A 22,308-nucleotide genomic window follows, 5' to 3' on the forward strand; every position below is an offset into this window, starting at 1 on the left:
GAAATACTACAGCTCTGTCTGAACTCTTACCCTTTTTTTTTTACACTGGAATATTTACAAATCATCAGAAGATTTTAGTCTTTAGCTCTAGGGTGCCTAAAAAGAGCTGTACTTTATGCTAACTACAAAGAACCTCAGAATCAGACCTTACATGTTTAATCTGGATGTGCAGAAGCAGACTGTTCCACTGCTCATGCTTCAGTGCATTAACTAATCTTTAAAGAACAGGGATTAAAGAGGAGCTTTGCCCACAAACAGGTTAGCCTTGTCTGTCTAGCCCTGGCTGCACAAATTCATTCAAATTCCTCAGAGGTGTGTAGTGCTCATCCCTGCCTAGAGGCAGGATAGTGGATTAGATGGACCATATGTGTGACCCAGGGCCACAGTTTCCAGGTAAATTTCCACTGAAAAATTGTACTAATGTCTTGGGTTTTGTTGGTTTATTTTTCATTCCTTCAATGTGCATTATTAAATGTTTTGTCTGTTGGTGAATTGATAGTGGTGTATGGCAATTTAAGTGAGCTGGGTTTTTGTCTCCTCTTGTTTAGACAGTGCTCATCTTTTCTCTGGCTCTGTCTAGGAGCCTCTTTAACCAGGAAGGGTAGAAGGAGATGTGTGTCTCTGTGTCTGGAGGGTTGGAGAGGGGAACCTGACGGTAAATGCAAAAGGCTAATCAATCCTCCTGAGTTCCTTTATCTCAATTCAAGTTTTATTTAGACATTCGAATTCTATTCAGTACAAAGGAAGAACTACTCCTCACCACCAACATTAGAAATAATAATATTTTACACAGACAACCTGTTACTCTTTTTGTCATTCAAGTTACTAAAATATAGCAGGGGAAAATTGTTTCTAGTATTGAATAGTATGAATGGAGCTGACAGTGTTATTAGAATTAGAGAATTGTTTAGGTCAGAAAAGACCTTTAGATCATCAAGTCCAACTCTTAACCTAGCACTGCCAAATCCACCACTAAACCACGTTCCTGACCACTACATATTGTATCTGTCTATCTCTCCCTACATAGATACAGATAATATATGACTTCCACGATAACAATTCAGGCATCGGCACCACCTGAGAGCTCGTTGCAGCTGCAGCTCTTGCATTTTGCAGTGAAATTTCTCTCCTCTTCCTTTTTTCCTCAGCTTCCTCCGCCCCCAGAGAACTGACATGCTTTCTACTGACAAATGTTGAGTGTAGCTCCTGCGGATTTAGCATGTCAGGCTGTGTCTACACAGCTTAGGTTTCTATTATTACGCAATGGCTTAGAGGGCAGTGCTTTGCCACATAATTACAGAGCCAATCTGTATTAGGACCAGGAGTTTGGATGTCTCTTTCTGTACCAACTATTCCCCTCCCGCCCACTCAAGCCTCCTCTCTGACACTCAGCTTCTTTTTGTATCCTTGTGACTCTGGTTTCTGGTTTTCTCCCTTTCCTGTGCTACATATTTGTTTATTTCAGAAGTGAGGGGTCTGACTGAGTCGTGCCTGCACGGATTCCTATGCAGCACAAAGCACTTGCTGTATGTTGCATCGTCAGAAGAGGTAAGAAGAAATTCCTGAAGCTGCCTGCTAGTTCTCTCGGGTTTATCACTCTCTCTCTCTTTTTTTTTTTTTTTTTTTTCTCCTCCTTTTTTTTTTTTTTTTGGTGTGCGCACATTGCTTGTCTTACAAGCCGTGCAGGCTCTGCCATCTAGAGCACTTTGTGATATCACTCCACTTTGCTGTTTTTCCTTTCTCCATCTCTGCGTGACTGTGTGTGTGTGTGTGTGTATCTCTCAGTCTCTCTTCCCCTCTCGGTACAACTCGGCCCCCCACCTCAACACACACACACACGTACACAGAAGCTGGGCTCGCTAGTATGAAATTGAAGACTTGCAATACCGAAATGCATGTGTTACCTTGGGATGCACTAGGATCAGAATGCTCAAAAAGCCTGCAGGCTGCTTAGTCCTCCAAGACTGGGTTTTTTAAACCAGACAGAAAAAGAACAAGTTATTCACTTTTTTGTTCTTTCTTTTTCTTTATATGTTTTTTTTTCTTTTTTTCTTTCTTTCCCTTTTTTGTGCTTTGGATATTACTGAACAAGGAGTCTCAGGGATTCACACGCTTGGACTTCACTGAATCAGGCTGCATCTGACAAACAATCTTGTCTGCATTTTGGTTTGCTAGAGATCAACCGGGATTTTTTCTGATTCTATCTTCTTTTGAAAAAAGGATGCATGGCATAGAAAGAAGGTCTAAGTGCCTGTCTGAGACTATTTTACCAAACCTGGGATAAATGTTACTTCTCAAAGGTAAGTACAAGGGTTTTTTCATATGGATATATAAACTGTATAGTTATAATATAAACCATATATAGACATGTACCCAGAATATTTTATAGCCAGTTACCTCTGATGGTTAAAAAACCCTCAGTCATGCATCTTAAAGCATCAGAGAAAGGTATAACTTTATCTATCTTTTCATGTTAGCTTAGATAAGATTGTTCATGTAGAGAAATGGATCTCAGTTTAGTTTCTGCTTCTTTTGGTATGAAAAGGCACTTCAAAAAGAATATTTATTTTTTAAGTGTCTATAGCATTTTTTCTCCTGGTAGTTTTGAAGCACAGATGGAAAGATGTTTAAAAGAAAAGGTAGTAATTTGGTTTCTAATACAGAAAGAACTGAGGAATAAAGCTTTCTGGAGGAATTTGTAAATCCTGCAAAGCTAAGGAAGAACTTTTCTGGACAGATCAACTCTGCTCCATATAAAACCACACACTAAAGAATGGGGACCTTGGAAAATGTCATATGAAGAAACAGAAGGCATAGGAACAGCTAGAGATGGGAAGGGAGTGAGGGGTATGGAGGGGCAGTAGGCACCCACTTCAGTGTCTGCTATCACAGAGGCTGGTGTTCTTGGTAAAGTGATGCCTCTGGTGATGGACATCCAGAATTCACAAGGTGGACATGTGGGGGATGGGGTACACAAACAGGTATATGCTATGTCATGACTGTCTGACGTCAGACATGTATGCTTTCTGCAAGATTAAGTGTACTGAGAATTGGGGTGGGGGAAGCATCTAAGTGGCAGCACAGGGCAAGACACAGCAAGATGGAAACTGAGTCTCTTCCTGATTTGCATGGACATATGCATACTTTTGGGACACCAAGCAGACGCATGACCGAATAAAACAAGAAAGAAACTAATAAAGTAAAAGAAATTGGCAGTGCAGTCAACAAGTTCCTGTATGATAGATTAGTAACTGGAAATGTAAAATGATCATTTGTGCTAGAGTATGTAAGAAAGGGTTCTTAAACTGGGTAACTCCTGCCTATCCAAAAGAGACAAATAGCACTGATTTAAAGCAAGAATATTTTTTTTTTTTTTTAAACTAGCTGATCTAGTCTTTTGGGGCAATGCTATGGAGATATTAAGAAGAGTAAGTTTTATTTTATCTACTCCATCTTTGGGATTAACATGACAGAGAAACTCTTTTGATGAGAAGAGACAGGCAAACAGTAAGCATCACTTCAGTCTATAAAGTCACAGTTAAATAAGTTGACACCTCTTAACTTTATTGTACAGTATTCAGCATAAGTCCAGCAAATGCCACACAGTTGTCACAGGGATTTTCTGTTCCTTCAGGAAGAGGAAACATTACCATGCAGGGGATCAATTCCCTATTGGACTTTGATGTGTACGGAGGTTGTACTAAGGCAGATTCGGGCTTGTGGTGAGAAGGAAGGGAAACAGATAATTTCTTTTACTCTTGCCATGTTTCAGGCTGGTTACAGTTTTGTTGTTTACAGCTTGTCCTGTGTCCGTGGTGAGTTTGCATTGCCCACAGATCACCACTGGAGCACAACAGAGTGCTTCTTGTGTGCGCTCTGCTAGGAGCTGCTGCATCACAGCAGCACGAGGAAGAGCTTCAGACCTTGCCTGTAACTGCTTCTGATTCTCAGTGAGAGAGCGGATGCAATAAAAAACAAACAAATGTTTGGAGACAGGAAGCAAAATAATCATGAACCAAGTAATTTTAACCCATGAAACCCAGCAAAGATCTGTATCATCTCTTGGATCAGAGGCAGTATCTGTCCTGTTCTCCCTAGAACAGCTCTGGTTTCTTTAGGGGAACTCTGGACCCGGTGTGCCTCACTATCTGGCTGTGCAGGGCATTGGCATTGGCAGGCAGGCAAGTTGGCAGTCCTTGGTGCAGGTGAGAAATGTGACCCAGCCTCAGAGCCCCTATTTGCTGCTGTCCTCTCTGCCTTATGCTGTTCTTCACAACATTAGTGCTTCTTGTTTAAATTTACAGCTGGGCCATAAATGATCATTTTTCCCGATGGTAGGTGCAAATGGCACATATAGCTTTGCCCTGTAGCCTCTGTTCTGCCTGCTGATCAGGTGGACCTGAGCTGACAGCTTCCTGGCAAACCTAGTCAGGGTGCTTCTGCTCCCCCTCTTTGTGGACTACCCTGGCCATGGACTCATTTGCAGTGTAATGATTATAGACCCACTCGATCTGTTTCTGCCCCCCCCCCTTTTTTTTTTCTCCTTGTCCTTGTGGTTAAAAAAAACCAAAAAACAAACAACAAAATTGGAGGCTGATTCAAAATTATCAAGGTTTAAATGGTAGTAGACAGGAATATTCTTCAAGTCGCTTAACTCCCTACTGAGGGGTTGTGGACTGATAACCCTTGATACTGCATTTGCTATACAACCTCACAGAGGGGAGAGAGGGGATAATGACAGCACCTGTTCACCCCCAAATCCCTTTTTGCATTGCTAATACATTTCAGCCTTGATCTACAAAGATCACCTTTGGGAAAGAAAGGGTAATTTGTTCCAAGTGTGTACTCGGTCTTTTTTTCTGGACTGAACACTCAGCCTTACTTTCTTCATGTTTGTCATAGTGTGCTGTCTTAGATTTGTTTCTGTGGAGAGACTAACTCTCCTCTAGGTGCTGGACTGAAAAGCAATAACACTGTTTTTGAAAGGTAGAAGGAAGACTTCTGTGGCTCCTTCAAGCCAGTCCAGATGACTCTGTAATTCTTTGTCCAACAGCAAATATGCCATTGCTGTATTCCTTGTTTCCTCTTTGCTTTAACCATGTAGAATATGACTGTAGTAACTAAGGATCTCACCAAGGAGCTGAGATTTACTCTGTCAGTGTCCAGAGGCTGCTTGTGCTTGCAAGGGCTTCCACTTATCAACTGAAGCTTGGGACAAAAGACAAGGTTTCATCCGAGTGCATTGCAATAATAACAAAACCCACAAATCACAAATCAGTGTGATGCAGCACTGCAGTGAAGAGCCAGCTGTTACTCTCTGCCCAACCCTACTCCACCCAGGACGCACAGAGGGAGGAAAACCTGTAAGAGATACTTCTGCTTCTAGGAGCTCAAATTGCCTCCTGCATGGGTGTCTGACAAACCTTGGCATGAAATTAACAGGTCATTAGAAGGCCCCCAGTGATGTCCAATAGAAAACTGAGAAAAGGGTGTGTCATTTAGAGATATATTTGCTTCCTGTGGAATAGCAATTATCACCTTACTTCAGAATATTTACATGACAGTGTTTCTGATTTTTCTCGCTTCCTGTCATTTGCTTTGTCGTACCCATGATAGACGTCTCTGATGACATCGGAGATATCCCTCATCTTCATGGGAAAACATTTGTGACGAATCCAGGATGCTAACTTCAGCATACAAAGTGAGCAGCAGCAGGAAAAGTCAGAAAACGTATCTTCAGTTAAAAAAAAATGCTGATTTCAAAACATGGGAGAAAGAAAAAAGATGTGTTGGCAGGGTCTGGTCCTATGCAGAATCACTATTGACCTACATAGAAGGCAGAGCTGAGTGGGAGTTTTTCAGTAGAAATGTTTTTTGTTTTCCTCAGGAAGAAAAAAAATCATAAAGAAACATGGTTAGGAAATTGTCAGTTCTATGCATTTCCTGACTGCAAAAACTATAGGGACAAAATTTCCAGAACACCCTATCTTACTTCTTTTTCTGGAAGATAAATTTTATTTTTTCTTTCCAGTTCATGCATTTTATATGAAAACTGAAAATAATTCATATGAAACTTGATCATAAAATCCCATTTTGCTAAATGACAAGCAAATCTTTGAGTTGAACTGGAATTAAACATTTCTAGCTCGTTAGAAGGCTGGCATATACTTTCAGTTTAGGATAAGGAAACTCTTCAAATCCTGAGACCAGAAAACTTTTGTCTGCCAAGCCTCACCTAGAAGTCAATTTATTTGGCTAAATGGGATTATTCTAGGAGCATCTTGACAACAAGTGCTGTGAGATATCAAGGCCTCTGACAGTCTAATCTTGAAATCTTTCTTCCAGCTATGAAAAACTTATGTGCTGAGAGAATATGGCAGCTAAATTACAGTAGTTAGGAGAGGATGGCTGCAGCAATAGCACAAGCAGTGCAATGGAGCATTTAGGAGGCTTCTGCTAATCACACCTCAGGAAGGAACTATTCTCTAATCCTCTGGCAGATCTGCTATCACTGTGGTCTTATGGAAAGAGGTGAGATAAGGAGAGGGCCCTGGAATAGCAGTAAATCCTGGGTCCTGGACAATGGTTGGTCAGAGGGATAGGGTAGGGCTGGTGCATAGCAAGGTAGATTCTGAGCAGAACAGAAGCTGGATTAAGGATAAAATCAGCAGAAAGTACATGATGGCTGAAAGCACCTTGTCTATTTTAATAGAGGTGATGTTGCACTGAAAATCCCTGGAAAACACGTGTGTGGCACTGGTGCAGAGAATTATCGGTGTTACTCTTTTCCTGAAGCCAGAAGAGGTAGATCAGGACTGTGCATAGGTCTTTACATGAAGGACTTAAATAAATTGCTGCAGTTGTCCAGTTAGGACTGTGGAGTTTGAGATGACTTAACTGGGAGAAGGAAAGACTATGGAAAACCTAAATATGATCAAGTCATATGAATTGTGGTGATCAGACACACCTTTGATATTGGAGGAAATAGACCCATTAGTAAAGAAGTAAGGAATTTTTCTTCTGCCTTTAGAGTTGCAATTTGCTTTAGCAGACTGAGGAGCAAGGGTGCTCAAAATGGCAACAGTTACCAAGAGTCCTTAGCCATTCCCTTGTCATGTCTAAGCTCCTCAGAAAAACTTCAGAATATGTGTCAGTCAGAATGAGTAATCCTTCTTTTGTTACAGCCTAAAGATAAAAATTAAGAATGGGAAAGGAAAAGAGGTCTTAAACATGCCTCATCCTCTGTTGCAGTGGAAGGATGGATGGGCTGTGATATGAGTGAAAGGGCAGCACCTGTATGGCTGCTAGAAAGGAAAAACTGACTGTAGCAGGATTTATATTAGATCCCTCTGCTAACAGCCTTTAAAAAAATGATTCAGCCTTTTCAGTAAAGAATGAAAACAATGACCAGTCAAATGGTAAAAGGAAAAGCCAAGAGGAAAAAAAATGCCTGTCATGGCTCGTTCAGTATTCCCTATCTGGTTTGAAAGTAGCCAACGACAAATCTTTATCTCCTTAGAGATAAAAATCAAAACCTTCCCCATCATTTCAGTAGTCATTTGATCTCCATCCCTTTGTGAATATTCATGTGACTAGGTAAATACTTGTAATACTCAGAAAGCTCTGCATGGTTTGAACATGAAACAAGTCTACTAAACTAATAAAGAAAAAGGCCAAACCGTATTGATAGAACACAAATAATCTGACCGAGACCATTTTGTTGGTTTCCTAAACTGAGAGCTAGTTGGCATTTTCTATGAGTTATCTTCAGTGTAAGTGAATGTTATCACTGCTGCTGGCAGATATTTACTGTATATTGGTTTTTAAATAAGGGTACAACATTGATTACTTGCTCTCCAAATTATTGACTGCTCTTTCTCCCTGTTGTCAGGTCAGATAACTTACCTCCTCTGGAAATGTTCAGTAGAAAAATGCGTTTGGTCCTAGAAACTCTCATGGAGAAGAGGATCAAGGGTTTTGGGGTGGTGTTTTTTTTTTTTGTTTTTTTTTTTTTTTTTTTTTTTTTTTTTTTTTTTTTTTTTTTTTTTTTTTTTAAGTTTTTTTTTTTTTTAAGGCTGCCCATAATAAAAATATCTTGTTGTTATCCCTGAAAAATCTCAATTTGTTTGACAAGTACCACTGTGAGGTATGTGAGTATTTTCTAATCCCGTTTCACATGACCAAGTAGCACACTGAGCCATGAATGCTTCAGCTGACACTGCTTTGGAAGGACAGTGCGACCTTTCTCTATCAGCACATCTACATCTTCTGTTCACAGCTCCCCAGATGCATTTTGACAGTGATAACTTCTTGAGGTGAAGGGAAGGTTGTTGACGGGCTTCAAAATTACTATGTGGTTGGAAGTCTCACAGAGAATGAGCTTTCCCCTGTCCATGGTCTCCCAGCACCCTACCCTGACTGGACCTGATGGTCCTCTGGCTGGTGGGAGGTGAAGTTTCAGGGACATCAATTAACGACTTTTTCTTTCATCAATTAATGACCTTTCTTCAGGGCTGGGTGACAGAATTTTCATGTGAACTGGAGAGAGCTGGCCTTACTATCAAAGAGTCAGAACAGAGAAGTTGAAGAACAGCCTGGTGGATATTTGTTAGAGCAAATATCCTGAGGGCAAAGACTCTCACACTTGGAGAAAGACTGGAAAAACTTTGGTAGGGTGTGGGGGAAGAGAGAAAGAGAAATCAGCTGTGGTCCAGCTAAGAACTGTCTCTGTCTCTTTATTTATTTCTATGACTCTTCTTGCTACTGAGCCAGAGTGTCAGGCTAGGCTAAGGAAAGACTTATTATGTGTGTCTTTGGTCACATTGTACATAGCTGATACCTCCCTCAGTCACTGTAGGTTGTTTTATTTTTCACATCTAACCTATTTGAACCTTTTAGTGAGCATGGGAAAATGTACTTTAGCTCTTTGTGGATTTGTTTCTATTGTCTCAATCTTTTTTTCACCTCCCTGGATCAGTGAATTGAATGAGAAATTTATTTTTTTTTTTTATTTTTTCCTGAACAGAAAGAGGTTTTTGTTATCATCTAGTACTTATAACCACTCCATTCTTAGTAGAACCTAACAACAAGCTTTCAAGTTAATGTAAGGGACTTCTAAAACTTGCCTGGTCCATCTTCATATGGTATCTTTTCTAGAGAGAGTGCTACCATTGGTCTCTTCAGTGCTGGGTGTCTGATGGTTGCCTTTTATGTCCATCTTAGTGTTTTTATCTACCTCTTTGATAAATACTTCACCTGTCTAAAGCTGTGAAAGCAAAACAAATGTCCATGATGACTCTATGGGTCTATGGCTCAGGAAACTTCACTACATTTAGCTTGTGGCAAGAAAAGGAAACAGTCCATCCTCCTGCAAGAAAGTTGATATAGGACGTGGTGAATTTCTGTGCACTGATGACTTCTATCAATGTCCTACCACAAAATGGAAAAATCAAAGTTATGCCGCATTCTATCTCAACTATATGATTTAAATTTAAAAATAAATAATGCCCTCAGGCCAAGTAACAGCTGCTGCAGTTCTTTCCAGCACAGCTCATTGATCTCGTCCTCTCATTTGGCACATCCTGCTGCTCCCATGGTGCTGTAGTTAGCATTAAATCACAGACAGATCACGTGGAGACCCGACTGAAACTGAGACCTAGCTGGGGTAGACTTTGCACACACAGATATTGGGTGGCCTTTACACCACCATCTCTCCACACACTGGAGAAAGACCTGAGAGTAAGGTCTTTGTTAGGCTATGCTCTCTCTTTATATTACTTACAGAGGTTTTTTACTTATTTTGTGTTAATCTGATCATGCTCATTTTAAGGAATTGGTTTCAATTTTTTTTTTTATAGCATGTGTTGTTTTATCATGAAACTGTGATGAGCTTTATGCATGTGTTGAAAGTGCAGTTTTCCACAAAAGTCTTTCTATTATGGAAATCAGGTATCTTTTAGGAAATCCTAAATAAAATGCCTTCCAAATTTGGTGCGTGATGTAGTTACATGTTCTCATAATCGTTCCTCACTTTTCTTTATATTGACAAGAACATGAAGGGCAAAAATGAGCTCTGCAGCCAGCTGTTCTTCCTAAATATGTCTTGTCTTTCTAGCTTAGGTAAAAAGCAAATTGCAGTTTGAACTTCATTTGTGTAGCAAATCAGGTCTGTTTTCAGAAGCCTGTTTCTTCTGTCACAGTATTTCAAGATAGGAAGCCAGGTTATGTTCATGCCCCAGGCTGATTATGACATGTTTGCAGAGACTTTAGTCAGAGGCAGCACAAACACTTAAGAACAAAAGAACATAGTTTTAGACCTTTGTTTCCATTCCTTCCACTCCTGAATAAATTTTCAAAGCCGTTCTGACATTTAAACAAAGCATTATCTGAGAGATGTTAGGAAAGAATATGGGATCTCAGATTGTCATTCTCAGAATAATTTTCTCTTTGCTTCAAAACAATTTCTCTTATAGCTAAAAACTTACTTTATAACACATTTTGGGTCCCTTTTATTGTTGTTGGTTTGTTTTTATTTTGTTTTATTTATTTATTTATTTATTCATTTCTATAGTCTTATCAGAAACAAGAAAAAAATCATTTACTTTGCCAACACACAGTTCTTTTTTTTTAATCATATTGCAACAGAGTATCAGATATTGCTGATTGCTTACAGGGCATCAAGCAGTAAAATCATATTGACCTCAGTTAAGAAAAGGACAATTGAGCTTACCAGTAGGCATTTGTAAATTGATACTCAGGAGGAAGTTGGTTCCATTTGATTCTGTTGACAGATGCTAAGCTCTGAGTGACAGCAATTGATATTGGTCAATGGGATTCCTGTTAATTTGTCTGGGATTTGTTTGACTAATGTGATATTCAAATGTCCGTGCTTTAAAGGTGTTTTAGTCATTTGGAGAAGCAGCAGTACTCTGGGGTGAAATAAAAATAGAGTAAGAATTAAATCTTAGGAATTTTTTTTTAAAATTGATGCTTCCAACCACCATTAAAAATTAATAAAAATAAAATATTTACTGTATCACATTAAGTTCATTTTAATACTGATATGCAGTAAATCCTGGCATTGCACAAGGGAAAAGAATGGCAGTACCAGCCCCTGTGACATACATGTGTACTGGAATATATTAATTTAATGTTGGATAAAACCAGAAAAATAGGTTTGAGAGAGAAAGCATAACCTTGCAACTAAGGCTTTGGTCTTAAAGTCAAAGTAGGCCTGCAAGAAACAGTCTATGTAGAACTTTATAAGGTTTGCAAAAGCCCCCATTTGAATGCAAACGAAAAGGGAGGACAACTGTAGTGATTAGAATTTGCCTAATTTTGGAAAGGAATTCCTCTTTTGTGTATTATACATTAAATCTCTTCTGAAATGGAAATGGTAATTTGAAATTAAATGCTCTGATAATTAATTTTCCACTTCAGAATCAATAAATGTTTTTGTAAAGGTGAAATGAGTCCAACTTAAGCAAAAATATCTTCCTTCTGTTTAAAGGAAACATGGCAAGTAAGTTCAAAAGAATAAATGTATTTAATTCTTTTCTATCCCTTTTAATTTCTTTTTCCAAATCATTCAACATACATGTTTAATACATATGTGTGTACATATGGTTAGATGCCTTCTTGGCTGTATGCATAACTTTGCTTTCCACTTCTGCCTTTGCAATTAAAGATAGTAGTAACATATGCCAGAGACTTGTCTTAAGTCTGATATTTATGAGTTGTTTATAAGACTAGTGAAGATGAGGGATACACTCAGGGGAGTAACTCTGTTGGGAAAAGGAGAGAGACAACTGAATGAGAGCTGGTGAAGAACTTCCAGTCAGCCTGGGACCTGCAAAAACTCAAGGAGTAGGCCCATGGAAATCTCACGAGAGCAAGACCAAGCAAAAGTTGTGGATACCCTATCCCTTAAAGTGTTCAAGGCCAGGTTGGATGGGGCTTTGATCAACCTGGTCTAGTGAAATCTGTCCCTGTCCATGGCAGGGATGTTAGAACTAGGTGATTAAGATCGCTTCCAACTCAAACCATTCTATTAACTTTTTTCATTAGAGAATAGGTTTTGCTCAAATTAGTTTGTTATGGTGGTGGGAGTGGAGGTGTGTCTGTGTGGGGGTGTTGTCTGTCGACAATATTTTCATTTGTTTTGTTTTTAAATACTTTTGGTTAGAATGTTTCTGGGTTTTGTTTTAAAATGAAATCAGACTTTATACCGCGTTAAAAGCTTTAATGCAGCATTTTGTGCTACTTTTAAGGAAAATAAGTTGTTTTATTTTCTGGAAAACAGATACTCTCCAAATTATAATTAGTTAGTCTAATACAAATAATAATAATAATAAATAAAAAATTCTCCAAATTTCTGATAAAATTATGCTTTCCTAACATTTTAGGATTACTGATAGCCATACAGAGAAAGTTCCACTTCTCATTGTAGATTTCTTTCTTTCCTCCTTTCTAATTTATTTTTCTTTTCTTGCCCTAGTAGGTCTGTTCTTTGCGGAGGTTATGCACAAAGGGAACAGATAGTTTATGGTTTCTCTAAACAAAACAGGTTGCAAAAATGCTGAATTTGTTTTAAGGTTCATGGGATGGGTAATAGGAAGGTAAAATGGCAACGAACACATGCACAGGCTGTCATAACTCCTTATCTCTAGAGAGAATTTACCTCCGATGTATCTGTACAGAAGCAATGGGGGGTGAGAGGGGACACAAGTGATCATCAAAGAATTAAAAAGGACTTCATCACCTGGGACATGAAAAGTAAAAGGAGTAGCTGAAAAAAGTAAGGAAGTTTCCTGTGATAGGGGAGCTACCTGTTCCATGCTCTTAGCACTGGCAATGCTGTTGGGTGGTCCATAGTTCACATTCTCTTATGCATAAAAATGAAGCTTGCAACTACTCCACTTTTAAATATATTAGGGACTATCCTTAACAGGTGATTCATCTCTCTCAGCCATGGGAAAGGGTAACTAGGAGTTCCTGATAGCTAAAATCAAAATCTTCCCAGAGAGCAGAGCTTTTGGAGACTCTGTATGGGCATGCTGACATTGTAGTAACAACTCGATTTACTTTTAGCACATCTTCCCCAAATATTAATGAATTGATCCTCAATGCTTTCCGCACAAATTGGGTTAGTTTTACTACTCCAAAAGCGAGAAAACTGGTACATGGATTTTGGGTAAAAGTAGTCTGAACACAGGCAGTGTCTTACAGCAGAGCTGTTGGTCGGGTCAACCATTAAACTGGGTGTCTTCGTGCTGATGCTTAGACAGAGTTGAGGTGGTGCTAAATTGGTGGAATGGAAACCAGATCAAATCCCAAATTTGTGCCTCAACAGCAACACTATGCCTACATGAATAAGCCCACTAGAAATCTTCATTTAGGCTTTTTATTTAAGCAAGACTAATATGAAAACAGTACTCTGATAGCAAGCTTTAGCTAAAGTAGAAGCCACTGAGCCCGTTTGTACAATTTTTTGCATGCTTTAACTGAGTAGAAAAAAACCAGTCATAACATGCATTATCTTCATGTTTATTTTTGCTGGGTTTATTTAATAGTCATTTGGGAGGGATATGGATATACCAGCACCTGGAATTATCAAAATAAAAAAAAAAAAAAAATAAAAATAAAAATAAAAAGCGCAAAAATCGCTACACTTAGTTTTCTATCTTGCTTGAAATGCTAGAGATATTCCAAGCATATGTCCAGGCAAAACCCACTCTTCCTCATATAAATTTTACTTATTATTGCTAATGGTCATACTGACTGATGAAATTCACACTAGGAGACATTCTACTAATATAATTATTTTACTACAGTGAGAGATTGAAACCTTTTATTCATATAACATATACAGCTTTTGTGCTTGTATTTTGCTACACCTGAGATTTATTTGGGCTCTTAATTTTTAGGGCTTCTTATTTCAGCTGAAGTTCTGGAGGATGTAGTTTATGTCAGCTCATGGCTGACTTATTCCCTAAGTTTTCAGATGACAAGCTCAAGGAATTCTCATCTCCCTGTCCTCATTTTGAAGATAAACATAACCTCAGCCTCTGATAATGAAAATGGTCAATCTAGCAAAATCAGAAAGCTCAGGTAACCTAAGATTATTGACAGTTATTCATCAAGAAAAATGCAAACTGCTCATAAATGGTTCATATAGAAAAAATGTAGAATTCACCTTTTACAAGATTTATAATTACTCATGTAAACGCATAAAAAAAGATCATAAGTCCTTTATTACTTATTACTTTTACAGGAATGCATTTAAGTCTGCACTGACAAACAGAAAAATGCCATCAAACCCAATAAGGTTCTGCACTGCAGCTGCCCATCGCCCATTTCACATTTTGTGTAATTTGTCTGTTTTGCAAATAGTCCCTCCTTCTCTAGACTACAATCCAGTCTCAGTTGTCCAAACCTCAGTTACCCAAAACAGGGTGATGGTCCTCCATGTCTGTCAGCTGCAATGATAACTCCCATAATTACTCGGACACGCTTTATCTCTCATGACATTCAGTTGGATGAAGATGCACTGCCTGGGAAAAGTTTTTTTAATGTCCCACTCTAACTCCCCCCTTTGTGCAGTCAGCAGCAGCATTTTAACTTGTTCTTCTTGATGTGAAAGCTTCTAATATGTGACTACAGTGGAGACAAAACCAAAACAAATACACGAAACCAGTGTGATTAGAACACATAATCCATAAGAGAGAAGTAAGAACAGTGGTAGTTATTAAATATAAATGGCTTATTCCCTGTGTCATCAATAAACGTGATTTCTGATTTCCTGAGATTTTACAGGCAATGATTCATTAGAATGGCAGAAGGAAGAGATTTCAGCTGACACCACAAACGCATCCTTATTTGCTGAGATACCTTTCTGTACTCTCTATCTTAGGAAATTTTTAAGTTTAGGAATCTATTCCCAGTAGGACTATTGGACCTCTCTGGAAAGTGCTGTGTGAGCTTTTCTGTTTGGTACAAAGTGGTACTACTCTGTAGGTACAGCAGATGATCATTCAGTGGCAGTAAATTGGTCATTGTCTTTAGTGGTAACCACGCACTAACAGGGATTAACCAGTACAATTCACTGTCTCCAGCAATCCATTTGGGTGCAGCTTAAGCCGTTTAGAGACTTCAGTGCTGTTATCAATGATGTTACATGGTTCTGGTCCTGGAAGAGGGACTGGAAAAAATACAGAGAGGGGCAGCCTGGATGTATTTATGGAGCATTTTTTGAACAAATAATGATTGAATTGCCTTTTTACTCTACAGCTTGGAAGGAATCTACTCTGGCTTGACATCATAAAGTTATCTAAGACCACGAAAAATATTTTTGTTCCTTGTCTCTTCCAATACAAGTCTTAGAGGACAACAGATTAAACTGGCAAGTGACAGGTCCAAGGCAAAGAAAATGAAACATTTCTTCACTTGGGACTGTGAAAAGCTGTGAAACCCCTTTCTGCAGTATTCAGGGATTGCTAATTGCATTGATTTATAGACCAATTGGAGAAGTAAACGAAACAAAGACACAGGGGTTTTTTTATATGCAAAGACATTATCTTCAGCTAACAACATTAGCTCGACCACAAGCAGCCAAGAAGCTGAGAGTATTCTGGAAAATTTTCACCAGAGGCTTACATTGCTTTCAAGCTTTTTGATTGGCTTCCCTTATTGAACTACTAGCACAGACAAGAAACTGGGCTAGATATACCATAGGCGTGACACAAGTCTGATTTGTTCGGACTGATTTGATTCAGGATACTCTGATTCCTACAGTTCTCATGGTACAGTCTGATGCCTTGTTTGTCTGAGTCCACAGCTGTATTTCAGCAGGGTGCAAGGAGGTGCAAATTAGTCAGTGCTTACATGTGTGGGCAGAAGCAGTGATCTTCTACCAGGCTATTGAGATGAAGCTTTACTGCTGAATTTACTAAGTTATTAGCACCCTGGATTCAGAAATGATGCTGATACAATCATGATCTCTGGCTCAAATACTTCAGATAGCTTTTATAGTGTATCACTCCTTGTCAGGTGAAAATTGCTCTCTCTGCACCTTCTCTATAGTTTCTCTATAATTGCATTGACTGGCTCTGTTAGTGGGAGCACAAGGAAGTTGCTGCTGAGGTCTCGTAGCTGGAACTGGTAGGCATTCATGTACTTATTGGGAAGAAGAAGTCAGATTGTATTATGGGTCTCTTCAAGCTGGATAGAGGAGAAAGACTATTCCGCTTTCTCTCTTGAGAAAATACTGTTCTAAAAGTCTAATAACAATAACTTCTGTGTGTACAGACAAGAGGTCTCTTGGAAGATTGTACTTCCTGACTGTGCAGGCGTCTGAGCTCTTGGATATAGTGCTTAACCCCTGTAACGAGTTAGGGTATGGTAAATAGGGGAAACACTTTCAATAATTTATTGGCACCTGCATTACATTACCAAGGAAGTTTTTGCTTTTACTGGTGGAGGATCCTTCAGAGGAGACTTTTCAGACAGGCAAGAAGAGAGGAAAGGCTCTGAATCAAGAGGAAAAGGATAGGGGAGACTAAAGAACTAGCAAAGAGGTAACCATTGTCAGAACAGTTCACTTCTGTCTAGGCTGATGTCTTGTTGTGTTACATTTCTTTAGTTATGAGCCATAAACAGACCTCTCAAGACTCAGTACATAAGAACAGAAAAGCAGGTATAAATATATAAAAGAAACATAGTAAATGTAGTAAAAGATATAATAAAATGTGTCTTTATCTCTAGTAATTTCTTGGACTAATTTTTCTTAGGCTAAATTCTTAAAACCTTTAATCAGGTGTTGTTGAGGTACTCTGAAAACCTAAGGAAATCCTGAGTTATTTTGTGAATTCCAGGAAGGAATTTTTTAGCCAAAATTCTCAGTCTCTCAGTCTTTTCTGTGTGTTTTAAATAACAAATACATGAATTTAAGTTGTGAGACTGCCTGCTTGCCCAGACACATAGATATTGACCATTGTGGTTTAAACCTGCAGTACAGGAAAGGCTGACTGCATTGCCTACCCTATTTTTCTCCCTCTCTCTCTCTTTTTCTTTTCTTTTTTTTTTTTTTTTTTAATGACCAGAATCTCTAGATTTTTCTAATGTGGTAGGATAAAAAGAAACCTGCCTCCAAGAGAAAGCTGCACTGATTCTTTTTCTAATACAAGCATTTACAGAAGTGCTAATGTGTCCTAGGAAACATGAAGGCACAGTTTTGTTTTTAGAAATTGTTCCACAGAGTTATCAAATATGATTTTTTTTTTTCCTGCTCAATTTCTCAAGGATTATTTTTAGGGTGAATAGAAAGAAAAGATTTATTGACCTCAAGATTCATTAGACTCAAGATTATTCCACTAATCTCCCAAGGAAGTTTATAGAAACTTTGGGACTTGAGATTTTAAATAGAGCTTATTGGGGGCAGGGGAACCCAAACCTTTCAAATGTGCCACATGAGGAAAAAAATGTGTTAGAAGAGAGGGAATGGACTAACAGACTTGATAAGGCTATCTTTTTATATGTAGTTTCTATAGATATTTGCACAGAAAAGCAAACATTGCTAATTACCTGCTCATCTACTTCATGTGCTTATGGCTTACCAGCTATAGTCAAATCCTATCTGTCACCTGAGGACAATTAAGTGGGCTGAGAAATATCCTTTTATGAGTGCACCTGGCTACGAGGTGGCATTCCAGATGGACAGCATAGGAAGCAGGAGACACCTAGAAGAGGAAGGGAGGGAGGCTGTCTCTTCACTAGGTAGTTGCAAGTTGCTGTAACCTGTTCATAGAAAACAACAAAAAAATTGTTCTGGAGTGGTACTGATAGGAGCATACGAACTCGTACATGTGCTTCCAGTGTCAGTGCAAGAGCTGTGAGGTTTTCTTCAGACAGGTAAGGTTCTTGTCTCCAGTCTTGTATGAGTTTTGATGCTATAGAAAGTCGAAGATCTTTGGAAATTTCAAGAGCTGACCAAAAGCAAATAAATGGCATAAAGAATACTGGAGAGGAGGAAGAGATGATATGCACCCATGCCATCAAGTGAAACGCAAAACCTGGAACTGGGTAGTGGCCCCGTAACACATGTATATGGTAGTGGGTCTTGGTTATGCTTGGGACATCGTCCTGGAGGTGCCCAACTGTGTTATAAAACAATCAGGCCAGACTTTTCATGATGTTGTCATGGTTTTCATTTTGTGCTTATTCATTCAGGCTGCTCTTGCTGTCTGTTGCCTGCGACTTATGATGTAATGATCCTTTCATTCAAGTAAGAAAATATGTGATGCATAATTGTATTTGTTCCTGCTTTCTCAAAACTCTTTGAGTAGTGTCAGTGGCTCTTTAGAGGCCATTTTCAAAGTTTACAGCAGTATGCTCGGGTACTGAAGTAATGCTAGTGCCTCAATTATGTGCTGCAAGTGAAGAGGAATCCTTAAACTGCCATTCACCTTTAGTATTACTGCTGTAATTTTAAAAGTATCTACCCTCCCTTTCTGTTTAAACAAAATCATCCCACCCCATTTGTCAAGATAACGACATCTATGGCTGAGCAGGGCCTCTCACTCCAGTGTTAGCTTTCTTCAGAGGAATAACATTAACAGCCTCATTTGGTAACACCTAAATACAGATAGTTTAATTTATCTCAATTTTTTTTTCAGCTCTTGCTTGCCATATCTGTCCATTATGCATGGCCAGGGGACTGAAAGAGGGGTCATCAGCCTTTGTGCTGATAATTCCCAGTAAAGATTTTACATATACAGACACAGGTACATAAACAATATATATGTTTTTTTGGCTATAAGTAGATGTACATGGAAGATGGATTTGCTTCTTGGTAGGCAAGAAAGAAGGACCGTAACTTTTCTGGAAGTAGATTTTGCAAATCCCAGGGTGGTGAAAAATCGCAGTGGATTCTGCGGTGCTCAGGGCAGAGCTGCAATGTCTGCAGCCCTGGTTGGTGCTTGGGCCAGAGGGAAACATTGGTAAAGCTGTGTGGCAAATGTACCTTCCTTCCCCTCTGTGGGAAGTCAGACGACTGTCTGACTTCTCTGCTCCTCCTTGCACAGTCTCACATGGGGAAAAGTTTCAAATAAAACCACTTCTCTTTTGTAGATCTGAGGGGTCTGTAAGGTGGCTGTGAAGAAACAGTAGGTAATACTGTCTTGTTAAACATAACCATTCAGAAATCATCACTCTAAACATCACATGAGATAGTCTGTGTGGCATAATCTACCTTTTGTAGCTCTGCCTATTTTTAAGCTCCCTTCTTCAATTTCTGAACTACTGTGGACCATCTTTTCTTTAAAAAAAAAGCCTTTCCTAACAACATGACTCCAGTATCCGGCAAAATAAAACTCAAAACCCCTCTTTTCAACCTTGTAGCAAATGCAGAAGTCAGTGACCCTTAGTCCTCACAGTCCATGGTCCTTGTGCAGCTGGATAAAGGGCCATTTGATATTATTCACTCTTTGAGCATTTTAAACTGAAACAAGACAGTTTCTCAAAATAAAGCTACAAATGGTTTTGTGGAGTTTTTTGTTTGGTTTTTAACCTCTTGTTAAAAGCAGATTACATAATAGCAGCAGAAATTGTTTTTTGCATTTTTTCACCTTTTTTTTTTCCTCTTTAGTATTTAACCTATACTTTTAAGAGTTGTTGCTTAAGTATTCTGAGTATTCTGAGAGCCAGAACATCAGTGTACCTGTCTGTTCAGGAAAACCATGAAATGAAATGGATTCTTGCAGAGGGAAACTCATTTGTCTAGCCCTATTGATCAAGTCAGGAAAGATGAAATAAAAGCCAACAACATAACAGGTAGAAAACTAAATTAAAATACTTTCATTCTAACTTAGCAAAAGGATTGGTGTAAGGAATGTAGGAGAAAATTTTGAACAGAATTTTATTTAATTTGGGCTCTTCTCAATTTAAAAGGCCTACCTGAACAGATTTTTCTCAGCCACAAAAGTCAGGTGTAAATAAAAACCAACCACCAAAACCAGAAACAAACATAAAACCTAAAAATGTAGGGAAGGTCTTTCTCACTTATACATCACTTTCCAAATAAAGAAAAGAATTTTTAAAATTTTTTTCTTCTTCCATTTTTCCTTCCTAATTTGAATCAAGCTCTAAGGTCTTTCATAGCCTTCCACAAGGGATATGTCATATGTATTTTAACAAAATTTTTTCATTTGGTCCTTTCTACTAGAGAGATTCTCTCAAGGCAAAAATTACAGTTTGATGCCTGTATTTGGCACAAGTACACATAGTGAATAACACGTAAGAATAACCAGGCATATCTTGACAAACTAGATACCCGGTTTCAAATGACTGTGATTACACTTTTCTTCCATTTACCTTTTCTCACTAACATGACAGCAAGCACATTTCCTTCAAAAAACAGATTCTGAGCCTGTCAGAGAGAACAATTTAAGGTCAGATTTTTCAAGTGTGCTGAGCATACTGGATGCAGATGGTGTGTTAAGGACTCCAGTGTTGTGTGGTTGTTTTTGTTTGCTTTTTTTAAAAAAATGATCCTTTAATAGTACTTCTGGGTGCAAAATAACTTTGGAGACTCAGCTTCTGTGTAATTGCCTCAGGTCCATGATAGATGGCTCTTAATAACCCCTTCTTACTTTGGAGAAAGCACTTTGGCTGTGGGATTTTTCAGGTGTTCTCCCAATTGGTCAAATTCTGCTGTTATTGAAATTGGTGAAAATAATTTAACTTAAACTGGTGTTAACTGACATGGATGTTTGGTCCTACTTGTCATCTTTACCCTTTGTCCATAGCTATATGTTTAGGAATGAACATCTGAGCTTACAGAGGACTAAACCTGTGCCTCAGCACAGGTCCAAGCTGTTTGCTCCTGTACCATAGGAGGATCAGGCATATGTGATACCAAGCGATTTACACCTGCCAACAGGTGTATTAATTGTGGCTTTTCCTTAAACCTACAACAAACATCTGGGCTTTAGATGCCTGTATAGAGGTGTTCTCTATGCAGTCCTTTAGGATTGGCAAGGAGAATTACACTCTCGTGGTGCAGCTCTGCTCAGCTACAGCAGATGAAGCACTTAGTAAGGCAGATATCTATAGTAGGCATCATAATGAATCATGTCACAGAACTGCTTAAGTCTTTTGATTCACCCACAGTGGTCAGCAGATGACAAATGTGAATGTCTGTATAACAGGCCTCAAAGATGAGATCAAAGCGACTGCTGGATGTGGTTATCATTGTGGATGGAAAACAATGGTCATTCAGTGTGCAAAAGCTCTTCATCTCTACCTTCATTTTACATCCTTGTGTTATTTTTGCCCCCGTCTTCACTTGTGAAAGGCAGTTCAATATTAGTTGCTTCTGCAGCCTTTACCTACAGCTCAGATGTTGTGTAGCTGTACACTCCATTACGGTTTTTTCATTGTAAAACAATTTGTCCCTGGGACTGTTTTAGTAACATAGACACAGAAATGTAGCAGTGACTAATTCACTCTTTAGGACATCGTTTATTTCATATTGTATCCATCTGTGCTATGATGATAGCTTTCTTTATTTGATTATGTTCCTTGAACTCTCTAGATGCTAAATTAGGAAATTCTTTGGTTAGCTTTTTTTGTAAGCTTTTGTGTTGTTGGTATCACTATTATTTCTAGAGACAACAAGCAGGAGATTTTTGGTAACTTGGCTTGGCTGGTATTTTGTTTTTTCACAATTTATGAAAATAATTTTATTTTTAACAGATGAACCTAGGATAAAAGAGACCAGATTCTAGCACATCAGTGCTTTCTGGTACTGCTATGGTAAAATGAATACATAATTCCTTGATTTATCACGAGCTAATACATATCTGTGTGATTTTTTTTTTCTCATTTTTTTCTCCTGTTCTACACCTATTTTCCTAGACCATAAGCTCAGGATGCCACCCATAGCAAAGGATAAGTGTAAAGGATCTGTTGCAAATTACCCAACTGATACCGATTGATTTTTCAATTTACGCATTTAACTCCCTTGGTTAAATTTCAACTTAGACCTCGAATGAATTTCAATAATGATACATGCCAGGACCTACATGCTATAGAGCTCCTGAAATTCGATAAATCCAACATCAGTAATTAATGGATATTTAGTCACTGGTTGACCTTACACCCTTCTAATAAACCTCTAGGAAAATAGTAGGTTAACACATAAAGAACCCTTCTGAAATGTCCCTTGTGGATTAGGCTTGCAGTGGTGGCAGGCACTGAAGCTTACAACCTTCCTGTGTTTGAAGGCAGCTTGCTCTGGAACTCCTTGTGCTT

At 38.7% G+C, this 22,308-nt stretch overlaps 1 protein-coding gene across 1 annotated transcript in view; it reads left to right on the top strand.

Annotated features, from left to right (window-relative positions):
• Positions 1 to 1,204: 1,204 nt before the first annotated feature.
• Positions 1,205 to 22,308, top strand: part of LOC114059067 (leucine-rich repeat and fibronectin type-III domain-containing protein 2-like) — a 160,344-nt gene continuing 139,240 nt past the window's right edge. Inside the window, exons 1-2 of the mRNA XM_027887075.1 lie at positions 1,205 to 1,548; positions 2,093 to 2,300. The gene's annotated coding sequence lies outside the window, so the exon portion shown is untranslated. The remainder of the gene's footprint in view (positions 1,549 to 2,092; positions 2,301 to 22,308) is intronic.

Source organism: Empidonax traillii, unplaced genomic scaffold (genome assembly GCF_003031625.1).
Source record: "Empidonax traillii isolate 1590-97213 ecotype Southwest subspecies unplaced genomic scaffold, ASM303162v1 scaffold202:size1011777, whole genome shotgun sequence".
Taxonomy (NCBI): Eukaryota; Metazoa; Chordata; class Aves; order Passeriformes; family Tyrannidae; genus Empidonax; species Empidonax traillii.